This window comes from Leucoraja erinacea, chromosome 34 (genome assembly GCF_028641065.1).
Source record: "Leucoraja erinacea ecotype New England chromosome 34, Leri_hhj_1, whole genome shotgun sequence".
In the NCBI taxonomy this organism is placed as follows: Eukaryota; Metazoa; Chordata; class Chondrichthyes; order Rajiformes; family Rajidae; genus Leucoraja; species Leucoraja erinaceus.
This window is the reverse complement of record NC_073410.1, coordinates 7,050,603-7,070,870: the sequence shown is the minus strand read 5'-3', so window position 1 is coordinate 7,070,870 and position 20,268 is coordinate 7,050,603. Positions and strand designations below refer to the sequence as shown.

General features: G+C 44.4%; 1 protein-coding gene across 2 annotated transcripts in view; it reads left to right on the top strand.

The window, feature by feature from the left end:
- Nucleotides 1-9,783: 9,783 nt before the first annotated feature.
- cdh23 (cadherin-related 23) overlaps nucleotides 9,784-20,268 on the top strand; it is a 533,293-nt gene continuing 522,808 nt past the window's right edge. For both annotated transcript variants that reach the window (XM_055661759.1, XM_055661758.1), the window contains exon 1: nucleotides 9,784-9,932. The gene's annotated coding sequence lies outside the window, so the exon portion shown is untranslated. The remainder of the gene's footprint in view (nucleotides 9,933-20,268) is intronic.

Here is a 20,268-nt window from a genome sequence, read left to right as displayed (position 1 = left end):
CTTACTGGAAGCAACTACCCCACAAATCGGCACGTCCTTTGGATGTGGGAGGAAAGCAGAGCAATTGAGGAAATGCATGTGTGGCCAAAGGGTTAACGTGCAAACTCCACATAGACAGCACCAGAAGTCAGGATCATACCAGGTTGTGGGAACAGCTACTCAGCCTTGTCCATCCTTTCAGTTGGATGTAAAAGCTCCCATGCCAAGGAATTACCCCACTGGCTAAATATTGATACTTCATCCATTATCACAAAAAAATGATGATTTGTTCAATATTTGGTGTTGGTGTTGAAGAAGGCTGCATTATAGACAATAGACATTGACAATAGGTGCAGGAGTAGGCCATTCAGCCCTTTGAGCCAGCACCGTCATTCAATGTGATCATGGCTGATCATCCCCAATCAGTACCCCGTTCCTGCCTTCTCCCCATATTCCCTGACTCCGCTATCTTTAAGAATCCTATCAAGCTCTCTCTTGAAAGTATCCAGTGAACCAGCCTCCACCGCCCTCTGAGGCAGAGAATTCCACAGACTCACAACTCTCTGTGAGAAAAAGTGTTTCCTCAACACCATTCTAAATGGTCTATTCCTTATTCTTAAACTGTGGCCCCTGGTTCTGGACTCCCCCAACATCGGGAACATGCTTCCTGCCTCAAGCGTGTCCAAACCCTTAATAATCTTACATGTTTCAATAAGAGCCCCTCTCATTCTTCTAAATTCCAGAGTATACAAGCCCAGCCGCTCCATTCTCGCAGCATATGACAGACCCGCCATCCTGGGAATTAAGCTTGTGAACCTACGCTGCACTCCCTCAATAGCAAGAATGTCCTTCCTCAAATTAAGGGAGCAAAACTCCACACAATACTCCAGGTGTGGTCTCACTAGGGCCCTATACAACTTCAGAATTACCTCTTTACTCCTATACTCAACTCCTCTTGTTATGAAGGCCAACATGCCATTCGCTTTCTTCACTGCCTGCTGTACCTGCATGCTTAGTTTCATTGACTGATGAACAAGGACCCCCAGATCCCGTTGTACATCCCCTTTTCCCAACTTGACACCATTTAAATAATAATCTGCCTTCCTGTTTTTGCTACCAAAGTGGGTAACCTCACATTTATCCGCCTCAAACTGCATCTGCCCACTCACCCCACCTGTCCAAGTCACCCTGCATTCTCATAGCATCCTCCTCACAGTTCACACTGAAACCCAGCTTTGTGTCATCTGCAAATTTGCTAATGTTACTTTCCAACAGTTCAGGAGTAATTCCTTGTTTAGTTTTAGTTTAGAGATACAGCATGGAAACAGGCCCTACCGCCCAGCAAGTCCACGCCGACCAGCGATCCCCAAACACGTACACTAGCACTTTCCTACACACAAGGGACAATTTTACAATCATTACGAAAGCTAATTAACTTGCGTGTTTGGAGAATGGGAGGAAACCGGAGCCTCCCAGAGAAAACTCATGCAGGTCACAAGGAGAACGTACAAAATCCACACAGACAGCACCCGAGGTCAGGATTGTACCCGTGTCTGTGCTGCTGTGAGGCAGCAACTCTACTGCTGCGCCACTGTGTTGTCCTGTACACATGTGTAGAGTGCGTTGGCAGCATGGGGAGGCAGCTGCAGAAATGCCAGCAGTTTTTACCTTTCAGGAGCGAGCAGGCTTTGGCTCACCGACAATGTGGAGCAGTTCTGACAGCGGACCCATAAATACACCACTGACAGTGCTCCATAAACCCATTGTGTATCTCATTTACAACATAGCTGAGTGATTTTTATCAGTTTATATAAGTGGGTTTTTTTTTTTTAACTTTGAGTTTGAAAAACATATTCTGTGGGCACAGACCATAGCCGAATGATGGGCTGTTGTAGGTGACAGTGGATACATTCAGTGTGGAGATGTGCGGGTTGATTAAGTCATTAGGTATTGTAATGAAAAATTGTTCCATTATGAATGCAAGAACGCTCGGTCTATGGGCCTTGTCCCAACTTCAATAAATGGTCAGTTAATCCGCATGTTAAGCACCTAATGGCTGTCGAGCCTCTGGGAGAAGCCTTACAACATTAGCTTCGTCATTCAGAGAGATCAGGTGTGATTCTGTACCTATTCCACTTTTCCATTTGCCCCGTTCCTCTGTATTGGAGTCAGACAGAGTGGAAACAGGCCCTTTGGCCCAATTTGTTAAGAGGATTATCTAATCTATGCGTTTATCCGTTTTGGTATTCACGTAAAAGCCCAGGTGATGGTTTAATCAGCTGCCACTGAGTCAAAGTTATTGGTCCAAGACCCTCTCCATGTGATAAGACAAACATCGGGACTGGTATTCAACCAAGTGCTGGAATAGGGCTACTCTGTCAGACGTTCTGCATTTCTAGTGAGATGTTAAGCTGAGATCGCACCAAAATATTCCATGTCCATGTTTAAATTAATGCAAGCCTCCCATAATGTAGAAACAAGGAAGTGCAGATACGGTTCATATACAAAAGGACTCAGAGTGCTGGAGTCGCCAGACTCTGATTCAGTCTGAAGAAGGGTCCAAATTATAAACGTCACCTATCCATGTTCTCCAGAGATGCTGCCTAACCTGCTGAGTTACTGCTGCTGAGTTACTGTATGCCCTTTCAAACCACCCATAACGCTGGATAAGATTTTACCCTCAACTAAGCACAATAAGATTTGTGTGTGTAAATTGGTTGCTGTCTCTCTAACACAAGAATGATTGTCTCTCAAAAATATTTTATTGGCAGTCGTGCTTTGGGCTGGGTTGAAGTCACACAAGGTGCTCTATAAATGCAAGTGTTCACCAAACAAAATGACTAATTTCCCTAACTGCACGAGGCATAAATTACGAGGCATACATTTTCTTTAAAATTCACCTTCTGTTCAAACTGTTTCGTTTCAAAAGAAATCTGTAGTGCAAATTAGACCCTGGATTTTTGTTTCACCCCTTGTGAGAAACGATTCATTCTGAAAGCACTGATTAGGGAAAGAATGCAAAGCAATCAAACTGCATCACAAGTGCTCCACATGCAATTAATAATTTTGCACGTGAGTGACTTTTGCAGAAAAATACAACAACTATTTGGTGCAGGTTAGACTTCCAAAATGGCAAATAAATTCAGTGACCGGTGAACCACTGTATGTGTGCGGCTGGGTCAGATTGTTGGACAAAACACTGGATGAACTCTGCACTCTTGAAGATTGCAAGGGTCCCTTAATGTTCAGGTGCATCAATGAAGCCAATATTGAACAAAAAAGAGTGACACCTCTGACAGTGCAACAATAACTCAGAATAGAATTGAATACTTTATTGTTGCATGTGGCAAGTCTCAGTGAAATCCTTTGCTTGCATACCTTGTTAAGGTATGCAAATAGTCACCCTAAAGGGCGCTTAAAAGTTACAAGTTTTCCAAACCCCCCTGTCCCCCCCACACTAGTTCCCCCTTTGTTCTTCCCTCGCCCCCCTCCCCCACGCTGGGTCCTGCATTGTTCCTCCCCCTCCCTCACGGCGATCCTCCCATGCCTGGTCCTCCGCTGTTCCTGCTCTCGGCAGCGGCGTCCTCACTGCCACGTGTCCGTCCGCATCAGGTGCTGCTCAGTGGTGCAATGTCGGAATTAGCCGAGATGGTTTAGTCAACGCTGCAACTTTCAATATCAGGAAAGAGTTACAAACTCTTCGTAAAATTTCTGAAGAGCCTTTGAAAGATTAAAATTGTGCATTGTGCCCCCGGTATTGATTCAATCCCAGGCCAATGTAAAGCAAAGACTGATTATACTCTGTGGTGGTACAGTGGCGCAGCTGGTAGAGCAGCTACTTCACAGCACCAGGGTCCTGGGTTCAATCCTGACCTTGGGTGCTGTGTGTGCAGAGTTTGCATGCTCTCCTTGTGAGTGTGTGGATTGACCCTGGGTGCTCTGGTTTCCTCCCACACCCTAAAGATGTTTTTTTTTGTACATCGGCCTAGATCTAGGCATCTTGTTGGAAGGTTTGCTGTAAATCGCCGAAAATGTGTGGGTGGGGGTAAAATCTGGAGGGAATTGATGGAAAGGTGGGAAGAATTAAATAGAATAATGTAGAATCAGCAAAGGTGGGTGGTTGATGGGCTGAAAGGTTTGTGGGCTGCAGAACTCCATGAGAGGTCATTCAAAAGCAGGACCTTGTGGACAGGTGATGAGCTGGAGAAACTCAGCGGGTGCAACAGCATCTATGGAGCGAAGGAAACGGGCAACGTTTCGGGCCGAAACCCTTCTTCAACGTTTCCTAAACACCTACAGGTTCTTCCCCCTCCCCCACCCAGTGTGTAGGAATGAACTGCAGATGCTGAGTTTGTACATTCTCCCTGTGGCCTTTCTCCGAGATCTTCAGTTTCCTCCCATACTCCATAGACATAGTTAATTGGCTCGGTGTAAGTGTAAAATTGTTCCTAGTGAGGTCGGGTAGCGTTGATGTACGGGGATCCCTGGTCGGTGCGGACTTGGTGGGCCAAAGGGCCTTTTCTGTGCTGTATCTCTAAAACTAAACTAAAACGAAGTCTAGGCAGAGTTATATGCACTATTTCAAGAGCAGCAGTCTCACTCGAGCCAGCAGTTATTCCTGAATTAACATTGCCAACTTGGTCATTACTGCATTTCCTGTGCATCAACAGGCTGCTGTGTTTCCGGGGGTACAACAATAACTCATTGCAAATTGATTACAAAGTCCTTTGAGCTATTACTAAAGGTGTCACCACCAGTTCCACATCCAATGGATACCTGGAGGAGGTTTTGCACTGTTTAAAAGGGTGTGTCCGCTGTAACATATTCCACAACATTTGGTTCATCGAATCTTGAGAGATGTGATCGCAAGTGCAAATTTTGTAGATGTCTATTGATCTACCACACACAGAGAATTGAGATCATCAGAGTTAGAAATGAGGGTGCTAGAAATGGCTTTTTGGAACGAAAGTTGTTTGTGGGGTTTTTTTCCCCCAAGGGAACATAAATTTAAATGAAGAGAAATGCTGTTTAACAATAAAAATAATAATAAAAATGAGGAAAATAACAATGCATACTTCAACCAAAGTTCCAAAAGATTTGAGAATATAAAAGAGCTTTGGTGCTGTTATTCTTAAAATATTTTTAATGTGGTCCAATTTAAATTATTTTAGATTGTAATGCATTATGCATTGCATTTGAAGCCTTTACCATGTTTATCAATATCTCATTAGGAGTATGTTAAGATTTTCAATATGCACAATATATCTTTTTTGCATTATGCATATGATATGCATGCTAGATTTATGTCTTTCTTCATTTTTCATATTTCACACAGTATGCATTATATTGTCATACACTAGGTAATGCAAGCATATTTGTTTGTATTTTATTCACAGTGTGAGCAAATCAATGTAGCACATTACATACCTCCAATTAGCAGGCAAGCCATTTACCATTGTATGGTGCTGTGGCACATTATATGTTATTGGTATCAATTTCCAATTACTTTTTGAGAGAGGATTTAAATTCACCAAAGTGAGCATTGTGCATGTTGATTAATTAAGTAGTTTCCTATCTGAACGTTTAATGTTTTATGTGTCATTCCTAACTGTCACTGTATGTCATGTAGACAAATATGCTGGAGGAACTCAGCGCGTGAGGCAGCATCTATGGAGCGAAGGAAATAGGCAACATTTCGGGCCGAAACGTTGCCTATTTCCTTCGCTCCATAGATGCTGCCTCACCCTGTGAGTTTTACCAGCATTTTTGTCTACCTTCGATTTTCCAGCATCTGCAGTTCCTTCTTAAATAACTGTATGTCATGTTGTCATTTGTGGGCGGAGCACCACAGCAAATTCCTTGTATGTGAGTATTTGGCCAATAAACTTATTCATTCATTCATTCATAATTTGATCAAGCACTCAATAAAGTAAAAAAAAAAGACAAGGTACTTATTGTCTCAAGGAGATAAAATGAAAATTATAGATTTTTTTTTATTTGGCTCTTTATTGTTGCTGTCTCGATAGGGGAATGCCGCAAAGCTCCAATCACTTAAGTGAGGAAATATAATTCTCTGTTTTTTCCCTCTCTTTTCCACCTACAAAGTGTTTAACTTCTTTCAGCATCATGCATGAAACCTGAATTAAAATGGGAATGCGTTCTTTGTGTTGCATTCAGTATTGCTGCTGCCGTCAATGAACATGGAACTTTGTCCTGCAAATCTTACTGACTAATAGCTAATGTGTTCAATTTCCTTTCCCTCCTGTGCCTATGGAGCAGATGATTCAAGTTCCTGCTTGTGGTGAGGTGCCTTGCCTCCAAGGTACACTATGAACTGGGTAATGATGACTTTCAACTATGCTAACTGGGTGCAAATGTTCTTATTTGTGGGTAAGGACTTGGAAAACCTAACTTAAAAGACGATAAAAGAGTACACTAAGAATTAACAACCAACAACCGACCATTATTCATTCTGTCATTCCAAAACCGGAGGGACTTTTTAATTTCAGTCTCATTTTTTCAATTGAAAACCGTGGAAGACAGATAATGGCACTCAGTCTGATAACGTTCTACCTGACCATGCTGCATTTAACTGATATTCCTTCAGTGGAAGTATTAGTTATGTGTATGATTAAGTACAATTAATATAAATTTTGAATGGAAATAGAAGATATTCAACTTGAAGGATCGGTCTCTAAAATATTTATGTCTCGGATTAAGAACTAACAATTTAGTTTAGTTTAGTGCACCTTTTCACTGTGACAATAAACTAAACTGAACTGAACAGGGAAGTCGGGAATGAACTGGGTTGACTGGAGCTATGGAGCTGGAGCTTTACCTGCTGAACCATCTCATCAACAACTGACCTTCACAAACCAAATCTGACAAGATCGCCTCCTGGCTGTTTGTGAAAGGTGCTGGCGGGTGAGTGTCAACTATCACAGTTCCAGACTTCCTATGTTGACACTGTGGCAGATTCTGTTTTTCAGGCTGCAGATTCAAATGCATAGCCACATAGTCTGAGGATCAACAAGGAGGTAGATAGTATTTAAGAGGGAACTGCAGATGCTGGAGAATCGAAGGTTACACAAAAAAGCTGGAGAAACTCAGCGGGTGCAGCAGCATCTATGGAGCGAAGGAAATAGGCAACGTTTCGGGCCGAAACCCTTCTTCAGAGGTAGATAGTAGTTCAGGACTGCTCTCCAGTTGTAGTGGGATGGTTCAGTTGCCTGATGGCAGCTGGGAAGAAACGGTCCCCATAATAATAATAATAATAATCTTATTTATATAGCACATTTTTAGTCAACTTGCATTGACCCCAAAGTGCTTCACATAATTACATTACATTTACACACAGGCAAAGGTGGGTGAAGTGTCTTGCCCCAAGGACACAACGACAGTATGCACTCCAAGCGGGATTCGAACCGGCTACCTTCCGGTCGCCAGCCAAACACTTAGCCCATTGCGCCATCTGTCGTCCCACAGACACCAAGGAGAGTCCCTGAACTCTCCTTGGTGCTGTCAGTGTGTCCGATGCACATTACTCTGTGATGGTGGGTCTCTAGTCTACGCCCACATTCTCACTTTTTGAGAAGGCTCAGAGGAGCACCTTCTGAAGAAGGGTCTCGACCCAAAACATCACCCATTCCTTCTCTCCAGAGATGCTGCCTGTCCCACTGAGTTACTCCAGCGTTCCAGGAGATCATTCTTCCCTGTGGCTATCAAATGTTACAACTTCTCCCCCTTCTGTCGTGGGGTAGAGTGAGACTGGGACTGACTACTTTCCCTCCCCAATCTTTGCACATCCCCAATCCTTTCCACTCGTCACTTTAATTTCATGTTTCATGTATTTTGCACTTTTGTGACTGTTGGCAGATCAATTTCCCTCCTGGGATAAATAAAGATATATGGTATCATGTCGTATCGAGACACGCTGACTGATCAGCCACTGTAAATCACCCTGAGTTTGGATGAGTGGCAGAAGAATCAGGAGGAGCTGTTGAGCAACTGAGAGAAGATGGGTTGGGATGGGGAAAGGACCAGATTTATCTGGAGCACAGACCTGTTGGCCTAAATTATTATTAATAGAGCGGAAAAAAAGACCACATCAGAGATTGCTGGCGAATTCTGTCCTTATCCAATTGCTGAGTATCCATGCCGTCTGAAGAAGAATCCAGACCCAACACTTCGCCCTAGCCACGTTCTTGAGAGACATTCGACACTAAATGCTGGAGTAACTCAGCGGGACAGGCAGCATAAATTCATGTGATGGGAGCAGAATTAGGCCATTCGGCCCATCAAGTCTACTCCACCATGGCTGATCTATCTCTCCCTCTTAACCACATTCTGTGTTGTCTGACCCGATGGCTTACTCCAGCTTATTTTCTCATAAACCAGCATCTGCAGTTCCTGTGCCAGCATTTCCCTGCTTGCATTCTCATGATCCTCACCTTTGATCACAGTAAACACACATAGTTAACGAGAGGAGTAAACATCTTGCTCGCTGTTTGCTACTCTTCCTTCCATTTGGGTTGCCACATCATTGATATTACCCAGAAATGTTACTCTACCATACATTGTGCATTCTATATTTTCAAGCAATAGCCGAGTATTTGTCTAATGGTGGTCTGAAGGCTCCCGACCCAAAATGTCCCTTGTCCATTCCTCTCCACCGATGCTGCCTGACCCTGCTGACTTCCTCCACCACTTTTTGTTTTGCTCAAGATTCCAGCATCTGCAGTTCCCTGTGCCCCCAGGGTGCCTAACCTTTGGTCTTCGCATTTCACATTTTAACTTTTGATTTTCATAATTTACCTCTGATATTGTTCAGGATTAGTAAAAATAATTTACATAATCAATCTATCTTTAAGTGCCCTTGACATCCCTGTGATTGCAGATTGATGCACGGCCCGCATTTCTAAAAACATCGATCCAATAATCATAACTAATTGCAATATGTCACTTATTCCCTTCAATTTGTGCTTTTGTTGGCGAATGCTTACATCTTGAATGGCTTGAACGTGCATGGAAATTGAAGGCGTGTGTAGGAAGGAACTGCAGATGCTGGTTTACACCGAAGATAGACTCAAAATACTGGAGTAACTCAGTGGGACAGGCAGCATCTCCGGAGACAAGGAGGGCATTCCTTCTCTCCAGAGATGCTGCCTGTCCCGCTGAGTTACTCCAGTATTTTATGTCTATCTTTGGAAATTGAAGGGCGCTCGACATGTTATTATTATGGTCATGGCAATCTGAGGTTAAATGCAAAAACAGTTCCCACATTGAATGATGCATTTGGGGAATAATAAGGAACTTCAACCTCCACAACTATCCCTCACTATCAAGTCTGATATTTCACAAGACACAATTTCACCAACTCATCAATGCTGATTGATAAGAATGAACCTATTGTATTGGGTCGGCACCCAATTTGCAATTGCTTTGGTTGATGCTTTATTTCCACCCCCCTCCTTCTCCAATTGTAATTTGTGCAACTATTTGCACGGGAGCTTGTTCTGCTGCAATTGGCTTTGCAGGAATTCACCTTTTCCTGCAACTGGGGGAGTGACTAAGCTGTGATCCCGCCCCTACCAGCACCAGGGCCAATCAGCGGCGTCCCCGCCCATCGCCGGGTGATTGACGCGGCGACGGACCAATCGCGCGCTGGGAACGCCTCCCGGGCCCGCGTTCTGATTGACAGGGGGAGCCCTCCCCGGGGCGTTGATTGACAGGAGGCGGGTGCTTGCAGGTAGCGCTGCTCTTGATCTCGCCGCTCTCTCTCTCCCCCCCCCCCCCCCTCTGTGCCATCCCCATTCGTGGCGACTGAAGCTCCCTCGGACACTTTGCACCGTGCCTGGCAAGATGCACGGAGCAGCAGCTCCTCACTCAGCTCTTGGCGAGGATGGTGGAGGTGTTTGTGCAACAGGTGGACGCTACCCAGCTCTGCAAGACCGGTAAGAAGGGGCTCAATCGATGGCAGATGGGACCGGGGAGCAGGGTTGGAGAAATGTATCGTTTACACACATATCTATTTCCCACTTGCCTGTGAGGTAATTCTATTTGTAACCAGAGCTGCCTCTTGTTACTTTGTATCGTGTCCTAAATTGCCTCTCTTTCTCATTCATCTCTTTGCATTAATTTTGTTTCCCCATTCAGTATTTTACATCTGTTTGCTGCCCCATGCATACATTTAACCAGAATGTTTTGCAAATTAAAATTCTTCCACAACAAAAATGTCAATTTGTAAGGGACGTGCGGGTGACGTTAATATTTTTATCCCATCTCAATTTAAGTCTCGTTCAGGTGAAAACCCAAAGGATGAGAGGTAGACTTTTTTCTGCTAGTCTGATTCAGAGGGGCCGAAGGGCATCGTTGTACTGTTCATAATATCATGCATTGGAAACTCGGCTTGTCCAATATTTATGCAAGCAGTCGAGCGGTATTTAGAAAGAATGTGCCCCGTTTAATTTGCAATGAGAAAAGTCACAATATTTAATTCTGCACCGCGCTGTAATGAAACGAAGTGGGGAGAATACTGGACTCTCAACTCCTCTTCGTGGGCTAATATATAAACCGGCCTGAGGTTATTGAATCTCCGATGTAATGAGCGGCGTTTGCGGGTTTATTTGCCCAGGGGGGTGGGAAGGGTTAAACCCCAGAGACAACAGGGTCGTTGTTAGCAGCGGGATACAGAGCAACTCTGCGCTCCATTGCATGCACATTGGAATCTCTCCCATCGTAAGTAACTTCCCGAGCAGTGGATTACCCTGTCTGACAGTGTACAGTCTGAAGAAGGGTCTCGACCCGAAACGTCAGCCATCCCTTCTCTCCAGAGATGCCGCCTGTCCCACTGAGTTACTCCAGCATTGTGTGTCTACCGGTGGATTATCTACTGCAGGTTAACGACTGCACCAGGAGGAGGTGGAATGAAGATATATTTACTTTTTGTCAATCTACCTTCCTCCGGCTGCTTGCAATCAGCACGTTACTCGCACACAACGCTGTGAAAACTAATGTATGGCAAAGCCCTGGGTGCCAAATGCCAAATACCCGTGCAATGGTCGGAGAACCTGCACTAGTTCGCCAGCCTAATCTGCCAGAACTAAGAAGAAGGGTCTCAGGTCTCGAAACGTCACATATTCCTTCTCCCAGAGATGCTGTCTGACCAGCTGAGTGACTCCAGCCTTTTGTGTTCATCTTCGGTTGAAACCAGCATCTGCAGTTCCGTCCTACACAGAACTAATAACACGTTTTATTTTACGCTGTGTGTCTTCGAGGGAACAGAGGCATTGCATTGCAAATCGTATATATCAGTGTGCATTGCAAAGGAAAACTGTCATTGCAGAATCCATGTGCACACAGACATTTCCAATCATCTTGCCTAGTGATGTAGAATTGTAGTTATGGTAGGAAAGTGAAGATACTTAATGGAGTTACCTTCTGTTGACTTGTTCGGACAGATAGAAGTCTGAAGAAGGGTCTCGACCCGAAATGCCATCAATTTCTTTTCTCCAGATATGCTGTCTGACCAGCTGCGTTACTCCAGCTTTTGTGTGTGTGTGTGTGTGTGTCTTCAAGATATAAGACCCTCTTAACTCGTGCAACTAATTTATTAGTTTCTGGTTCCGTGTTTAATTGCAATTCAAAGCTGCAGAAATATCCGAGACACGTCTGAACAAATTATCCCAGCTGTGAGCTGGGGCTGGGAGAATTGAGTGGGAAATGAATCCTGGGTTTATTAAACAGGGACACTGAGAAAGCTCCCAATAACTGCAGTCTGTTGATACTAATCGAGTTGCTCATTGATTGGAATCTCTGTGGGCTATTGTAGTTAACGAAGGCTCCTTTATAAATTGCACCCGGCAGAATTGCCTTCCGGACTGAGTTGGACCATTCACGGCCAACAACGATACGATACGATAGAACTTTATTTATCCCAGGAGGGAAATTGATCTGTCAACAGCGATAAAATACAAGATACATGAAACATGAAATTAAAGTGATGAGTGGAAAGGATTGGGGATGTGCAAAGGTTGGGGATGGGGAGAGGGAGAGAGGGCAGGGGAGTCGGTCTACCCCACGACAGAAGGTGGAGGAGTTGTACAGTTTGATAGCCACAGGGAAGAAGGATCTCCTGTGGCGTTCTGTGCTGCATCTTGGAACACTTTCTGTTGGAGACACATGGGCACAATGGGCGCTTGCTTGGCTCCGAGTTAAAGTCCCATTGCAGAACACTTGGAGACTGGCTACTGTGTCTGTTTCCCTTACAATTGATGTAGCTTTACATAGCCTCTTCTCTACACCCCTGACACCGTCCCAAGGTTCTTCAGGGGCAACAAAGTTCTATTGAGATACACAGTGGCACAGCTAGTAGACCTGCTGTCTCAAGACGCCAGAGACCTGGGTTCAATCCTGACCTTGGATGCTGGCTGCGCGGAGTTTGCAAGTTCTCAATGTGACTGTGTGGGTTTCCTCCCAGTGCTCGGGTTTCCTCCCACATACCAAAGGTGCATGGTCTTAATTGGCTTCTGTAAGATTACCGTTAAAGTATAGGGAGTAGAAGGGTGGACGGTGGGCCAAAGGGCTTGTTTCCATGCTGTATCTCAAAATTAAATTGGGAAACACGGTGATCGTTACCAGCTAATGGTCTGGACACCAGAAACAACCTTTCTTTTTTGATAGAGAGTAAGGGGCGCCTAATGTTCACATCCCATACACAAGATGTCACAAGCCTAATGTTCACATCCCATACACAATACGTCACCTCTGACTATGTATTGCCCCTCCAAAACTGCATTGAAGTCAGTATTGTCTGAAGAAGGGTCTCGACCCGAAACATCAACCATTCATAGAAACCTAGAAACATAGCAAAAAAAGGTGCAGGAGGAGGCCATTCGGCCCTTCGAGCCAGCACCCCCATTCATTGTGATCATGGCTGATCGTCCCCAATCAATAACCCGTGCCTGCCTTCTCCCCATATCCCTTGATTCCACTAGCCCCTCTAGATTCCTTCTCTCTAGAGATGCTGCCTGTCCCGCTGAGTTACTGCAGCTTTTTCTGTCTATCTTTGGTGTAAACCAGCATCTGCAGTTCCTTCCTGCACTGGTTTTTGTACTTGGGTCTCCATATTAAATCACTTCTAAAATTCACTCCTTTGGCTGTAATGGACTCTGTAATGTTTGGAGATCATGAAAGATGCTGCATAAAGGAAAGTTATTTTTTTCATAGTTTTGAGAGACATTGCCTCTTCTGTCTTTTTATTCACACTCTCCATCATATGCAATAAAGATCTGGTCTGCATGCAGAGTTTTATGCCACATTGGAGCTGTGCTGCTGTGCTGGGTTATTCTTTGGCGAGGAATTGCTATCTTCCTACAGAGTCTCGATGCACCTTAACAGCGCCATCATTGTAAATAACCTACTAAAGATAATCTCTTCTCCGAAAGTTTGCAACCAGAGGATATTTATTTGCCAATACCAGGTTTAAGACTTTATAGTTTTTTATTTTGTTTCAGTGCAAAAGTGAAATATAAAAATAACAATTTTTAGTTGTTGGGACAACACAAATTTGTCTGATTGGAGCACATTTCTCAAACTATAGAATCCAATAATGCTTTGTCACATATAAACTGCACAGGAAATTATTTTTGCACATATTACACATGCGGGCACTGCCATTTTTTGGTGCTATTATTCAAAGTCCAAAGTCCAAAACAGCTAACCGATTCTTACAATTAAATAAAATTCGAAATGGTGGCAGAGCCACTGCCTCCCAGCGCCAGGGACCCAGGTTCAATAGTCACCCCTGACTATGGGTGTTTGTCTGTTCAGAGTTTGTTCGTTCTTCCCGTGACCTGCGTGGGTTTTCTCTGAGATCTTCGGTTTCCTCCCACACTCAAGACATACAGGTTTTTCCGTTAATTGGTGTTAATGTAAAGAAAAATTGTTCCTTGTGCGTGTAGGGTAATGTTGATATGTGGAGATCGCTGGTCGGTGCAGGCTCGTTGGGCCGAAAGGCCTGTTTCTGTGCTGTATTTCTAAACTGAGGTAGTGGCCATAAAACATTGCACATCGAGGCCATTTGGCCCATTGCATTCCTGCTAGCTTTGTGAAGGTTCCATCTGTTTTATAGGAGGAGATGATATGATCAGCAAATCGTAATGATATCCAGAGAGATTGTTCTAGTTGCTGACAACCCATTCCTGGTCTGAATGTGGCCAGACCTGGCAAAAGTCAAGTGGTTGTTGTGTACCCTACAGGACTGAGGATGATTTGTTATTAGTTTATGGCTGAAGATTGGAAGAAGATGTGTGCATTAATTTTGGTGAATACGTGTGAAATCCCATTGCACATCACCGTCCTGATGAAGTGAGATCTTGGTTATTGGAGACCAGATTCTATTGCACAAATGTGTGCATGCATCTTTGTTGACCCTGTGTTCACAACGCAGCATATCCTAGATATGTGTAGGAAGGAACGGCAGATGCAGGTTTAAACCGAAGATAGACACAAAAAGCTGGAGTAACTCGGTGGGCCAGGCAGCATCTCTGGAGAAATTTATGTATCTTATTCCTCAACATCTCCCTTCATCCATTCCACCCCCACCTGTCTAACCCGGCTCCAAATCCCTGGGTGCGTTATCTAAGGCGGGTAGCGTCGCAAGAATAGAGCAATGGGGACACTTCTTACAACAGTGAATAGAAAGTTTTGCTCACAAAATTAATTTGTGAAGGTTGAAGACATCGTGGGGGATGAGAGGGCTGGTGCGTGGAGTCATTCAACACAGAGACAGGTCCTTTGGGTCAACCTGCCCATGTTAACCAAGTTGCCCATCTATGCTGGTCCCATTTGCTTGTGTTTAACCCACACCCTTCCAAACCTTTCCCATCCACGCTCCTGTCCAAAGACCCTCAAATGATGTTATTGCAGTTGCCTCAACTCCTTCCTCTGGCAGCTCGTTCCAAATATGTAACGAGGAGTGAAAGTCAATGCATCTCCTGAGAGTCGGCTGTGGTGATCTGAACGCTGAGTGGAGCCTGGACGATTCCAGTGCCAGTGAGTCTGAAGAGGGGTCTCGACCCGAAACGTCGCCTATTCCTTTTCTCCAGAGATGCTGGGTTACTCCAGCATTTTGTGTCTACCTTCGGTTTCAACCCAGCATCTGTAGTTCCTTCCTGCACTGTGCTCCTCCTGCTTTAGCCAAGATGCAACTGTCTGAGACATCCGTGCGTGGCAGCTCCGTGTGTGGCACTTTAACCAGAGTTGGGATGTGTTTGTGTTCAAGTCCATCCCTGGAGAAGTAGTGCTGCATGGATGATGCTGCAGTCGGGAAGCCACTCGATGCTTGAGATGTTCAGCTGAGGTCTCGGAAGTGAATGTAAATATACAATGCCATGATTTCTGTAGAACTGGAGGGGAGTTATCCCAGGTACCCTTACTCGCATCACTTAGAATAATGCATCTGAACGCTGTGATTTGGTTCTGATTAGATTGCATTTAGTTGGGACCTAGCTGTGTATATATCAGCTGTTGTGCTCTCTGCTCTGCAACTGAAGGACTTTGGTTTAATAACACACAGTCATGAAAGACTTGCATGGCATTTTGTGTCTATCTTTGGTGTAAACTAGCATCTGCACTTCCTTCCTACACTAGTTTAGTTTAGAGGTACAGGACCTTCGGCCCACCAAGTCCACGCCGACCAGCAATCCTACTCCGCGCACAAACTCTGTCCTACACACACTAGGGACCGTTTACTATTTTACCAAGCCAATTTAGCCGACAAACCTGCACATCTTTGGAGCGTGGGAGGAAACCGGAGCTCCCGGTGAAATCCCACGCATGTCACGGGGAGAACGTACAAACTCCGTACAGACAAGTATAGTCAGGATCGAACCCGGGTCTCTGGTATTGTAAGGCAGCAACTCTACTGCTGCATAGTGAAATTTTGAGCACTTCATCTTATTATTTGCACATTTGTATTTGCTGTGCAAACTGTTTGCCTATGTTATAACAGCGGCAACACTTCAAAGCCTGTATTGGCTGCAAAGTGCTACATGTAAAATAAATGCAATTTACATTGCCTCAAATGTTTTTGCTGCTTTATAAACAACTGTTTCGCACCCCACCTCTCCATTAATGTGAGAGTGAGACTAGCTCCTGTCACTAACCAAGTAGATTAGTGCCACATCCCCGTTGAGGCAGTGATCCCACATAATAAGAGTCTTGGTGGATTGTGTGGAGTGTGAAGGGTTTGCAGAAGTGATACAGTTCATCAAAATTTTGAGTAACTTAATGACTGGGTTTGTCTCCACAACTGGTATGAGATATTACAGCTATCATTGACTGGCCACTTGAGCAGCCCTCGATATAATTGCTCCCACTGTTGGCAGCAGCGCCTCAGTCAAAGCTCAGGAAGCCCCCCCCCCCCGTCTGCTGCCTGTCGGTGATTGTTGTGCATTATATTGCAAACAGTGGCCAATTTACAATAACGTTGTTTCTGTGAGTGACCTGTCCATTTTGTTTTATCTTGGGGCTAATTTGTTCACTTGCCCTAATATCTCCTTATGTGACTTGATGCCAAGTTGATAACACCTGAGTTATGCAAAGTTTGAGGAATGTTTTCAAGTGTTAAATCCATTGTACAAGTGTTGTTGGCTGAGTGCATAAAACAGAACTTGAAGCTAAACCTTGAAGAAGGGTCTTGACCCGAAACGTCACCTATTCCCTTTTCTCCAGAGATGCTGCCTGACCTGCTGAGTTACTCCAGTTTTTTTTGTGTCTATCTTCAATGTAAACCAGCATCTCCAGTTGCTTCCTACACATGGTATTCAACAACTAGAGAGCAGTCCTGAGCTACAATCTACCTCATTGAAGATCTTTGGTCTGACTTTGTTGGACTTTACCTTGCACTAAACGTTATTCCCTTTCTCATGTATCTGTACATGGTGGATAGCTCAATTGTAACTGGGTATTGTCTTTCCACTGACTGGTTGGCACACAACAAGAGCTCTTCACTCTACCTCAGCACACATGACTATAAAGTAAGCTCAAACTAATCTCAAACTGGATTTCTTGAAGTTGCCCTTGATGCAAGTAATTTAGCAGATCAATTTTGAGAAATGGTTACATTGTTAGAGGTTGTTTCCCTCTCCCCTGACTCTCAGTCTGAAGAAGGGTCTCGACCAGAAACGTCATCCACTCCTTCTATTGAGCGGTGCTGCCTGTCCCGCTGAATTACTCCAGCATTTTGTGTCCATCTTCTGTGTAAACCAGCATCTGCAGTTCCTTCCTACACATTGTTGGAGGTCAGTGTTTTGGCTTGGCCTGCTCAAAGGGAGAGGGGGACTTTTTTACCGTATTCTCAAATATTTTTGAGATCCACTTTATTTATCTACTGATCTTGGTGGGGAATTTATTGTTCATTCCTAACTTATTTCAATTAATAGTCAACTATGTTGGTGTTTAGCGACGCATTTAGCAGACCAGAAAACAACAGGCAAACTAACTTCCTTGCAGAATATTTAAGAATCATTTTTGTGTTGGCTGCCAATTCATTTGTTGCCAACACCAATCTATTTCAGATGCTCGGGCCTCTGGGTATTAGTCCAGTGGCCTCACCACCACTTATTAACACTCGTCATGCGTACACTATTCCTCTTGAAATTGGGTTACAGAGATAATGGATCGAATGATATATTATTTAATTATAATATAATATGATAATTTAGGATGAGAGGGGATCTTATAAAAACATATCAAATTCTTAAAAGATTGGACAAGCTAGATGCAGGAAAAATGTTCCCGATGTTGGGGGGAGTCCCAGTACTAGGGGGTCACAGTTTAAGAATAAGGGCTAGGCCATTTTGGACTGAGATGAGGGAAAAAGAAAATCCACCCAGAAAGTTGTGAATTTGTGGAATTCTCTGCCACCGAAGAGCGTGAAGGCCAAATCACGATGTTTTCAAGAGAGAGTTAGATTTAGGGCTAAAGGAATCAAGGGATATGTGGAGAAAGAAGGAACGGGTTTACTGATTTTAGATGATCAGCCATGATCATATTGAATGGCGGTGCTGGCTCGAGGGGCTGACTTGCCTACACCTGCAGTGAGATTCTTTGCCACGCATCACCGTCAAAGTGACAAAGTATTCCATTTAGCCCCCAATAGTCCCTCTTTGATCTCGGCTCCCCCACCATACTGGGGCCCCCTTTGTTCTCCTGCGCCCCCACCCACGCTAGGTCCGTCTTTGTTCTTGGTAGCCCACCCCCAGCGCACCATGTATAGACCCTCTCTTTGACCTTGCTACATGACACTTGGGTTGGTGAGAAAGTTTTCAGGCCCTGGTTAATTGTGCGATCTCATGCCTAAAAATAAGCATTGAAGATCAATGTTCATAGAGGGATAAATATGTCGACTGCATCTTAAATATTACTGAAGAATTAGCCTGAAGAAGAGTCCCGACTCGAAACGTCACCTATCCATGTTCTCCAGAGATGCTGCCTGACCTGCTGAGTTACTCCTGTACTTTTTGTCTTTTTGTGTAAGCCAGCATCTGCAGTTCCTTGGTTCTTCAAATATGACTGCTTTGCCCTGTCTGAGGATGTTGAACTAATTGGGTGCTTGGGGAAATAAATTGGGAAATAAAACAGTGGAATATTTTTGTTTGTTTTTGGCAATCTGACAGATATTCATCTGATGCCCATTTCTCTCTCTAGCATACTTTTTCCTTTCTCTTGCCCTGTTCCTCTGTTTCGCTGTCTTATCTGCTTATCTGCTCCTTTGCCCCTCTTTGTTTTAGTTCTTCCCCATCTCTCCACTTTTAACACTCTCCAGTTGGGAGTCATTGATGAGGGGGATCGACAGGACCTATCTGAACAATGCTCTTGGATGAGGCTCCATGGCAGAGAGTAACACTTGAATTGTAAAATTGTCGGAGGCCGCTAACTCGGGAGGATCGGAAAGAGAGCATCAAAGGCGATCGAGAATCCATTGTCATCCCCGGAGATGCGGATGGCTGTGTCCTAGCAGCGTTGAATGCTGATCTTAAAGTTTTTGTTGTTAGTTTTGAATGTGGCAGTGCGGAGTAAAACAGACAAAATGCCTCGGGGTGGGTTTAGCATCTCCCTGACGTGCTTCTTCCACACGGAGCATTGACAAAGGAGAACATGATCGCACTGTAGCAAGCTGTTGCTACTGTAATAATTGCTCTGCTTTCTGTCAGAAATAAAATTGAATAAAATTATGCTTCTACAGGAGGTGGCCTGCTCAAGGCTTTGTGTGTGTGTGTGTGTGTGTGTGTGTGTGTGGGGGGGGGGGGGGGGGAAGAATAGTTCTCAAATTATTTTTTTTCTTCTTGCTTCCCATGTTCTTCAAACCAGTTCAGACATCTTTCTAACCAATATCTTTACACGGAGGGCGGTGAGAATGTGGAGCTTGCTACACGAGGGAGTGGTTGGCGTGGAAAGTTGGGAAAGCGCTTGTTAGATGCAAGGGAGGAAACTTGAGGGACGAGGCATTAGATGGGGTTCATGATCAAAACAAATGTACATCTCAACCAGGACTAGTATTTTCTTCACCTGGAACATCAACTGACTTTATCCCGCCTTATCTTTCAAAGCTCTCATCCAAGCTTTGTTTACTGGTGAATGAAAGACAGAGTGCTGGCGTGACTCATTGGGTCAGGCGGCACCTTTGGAAAACATGGATAGGCCACATTTTGGGTCGGGACCGATCTTCCTTCTTCCAGCAGCATTCCTTGATCAATTTTGATAAATTGGAAATTTTGCAGGAATCTATTGTCCAAGCCCCCAAATATTGTCACGTCAATTTTATTTACCGTAATATCTGTACTAGGCCAATTTACTGTAATAGGCCAAGCACAGATTCCCGTGTGATCTCTCCGAACCTCTCCAATGCTGCTCTTCCAGCTATGAGGAATTCTGACAGACCAGCCAAGGATAGATCACTCCAATTTCTTGCCCTCCTTTTGTTGTTGGTTCATAAATCAGTCTGGATGGGCAAACTTGCCTTCATTTTTCTAATGCATTTGGATTTAACGCAGATCCCAAGCTTGTCTCGTACACAAAGGAAGATAGTCACAAATAGCTGGAGTAACTCAGAGGGTCAGGCAGCATCTCTGGAGAAAAGGAAAACATGATGTTTCGGATTGAGATCCTTCTTCAGATACAAAACGCGGTGCGGTGGCGCAACAGTAGTGTTGCTGCCTTAGAGCGCCAGAGACAAGAGATCGAATCGGACTACGGGTGCTCTCTGTACGGAGTCTGTGCATTCTC